This window comes from Stegastes partitus, unplaced genomic scaffold, assembly GCF_000690725.1.
Source record: "Stegastes partitus isolate 25-593 unplaced genomic scaffold, Stegastes_partitus-1.0.2 Scaffold1984, whole genome shotgun sequence".
Classification (NCBI taxonomy): domain Eukaryota; kingdom Metazoa; phylum Chordata; class Actinopteri; family Pomacentridae; genus Stegastes; species Stegastes partitus.
In genome coordinates, this window is record NW_007579715.1 from 71308 (window position 1) to 71923 (window position 616).

Below are 616 nucleotides of genomic sequence, written 5' to 3' on the forward strand. Positions count from 1 at the left end.
ACAACATCTGGACCTGAAACATCTGGACCTGTAGCATCTGGACCTGTAACATCTGGACCTGTAGCATCTGGACCTGTAACATCTGGACCTGTAGCATCTGGACCTGAAACATCTGGACCTGAACCATCTGGACCTGAAACATCTGGACCTGTAACATCTGCACCTGAAACATCTGGACCTGAAACATCTGGACCTGAACCATCTGGACCTGAACCATCTGGACCTGTAACATCTGGACCTGAACCATCTGGACCTGAAACATCTGGACCTGTAACATCTGGACCTGAACCATCTGGACCTGTAACATCTGGACCTGAAACATCTGGACCTGCAGCTGGCTGTGTTGTTTCCCACCTTGTTGAGTTCTTGTTTCTGAAGCGCTCGGAGGCCCCACAGCTCATCATCCAGCTCTCCATCCTCCTCCTCATCTTCATCCTTCTGATCCTTCCTCCTCAACTCCTTCTCTGCAGAGGACACAAGGAGACAAGCAGAGGAGACAAGGAGACAAGGAGACAAGGGACCAGTCAGATGAATATGCAGCAGTATTATCAGGTTTCACCAGGATTTACAGCCCAACAGGATTTAGTGTGTGTGTGTGTGTGTGTGTGTGTGTGTG

At 49.7% G+C, this 616-nt stretch overlaps 1 protein-coding gene across 1 annotated transcript in view; it reads right to left on the reverse strand.

The window, feature by feature from the left end:
• LOC103373455 (dematin-like) overlaps positions 1 to 616 on the reverse strand; it is a 15895-nt gene that overhangs the window by 1792 nt on the left and 13487 nt on the right. The gene's annotated exons all lie outside the window — the stretch shown is intronic.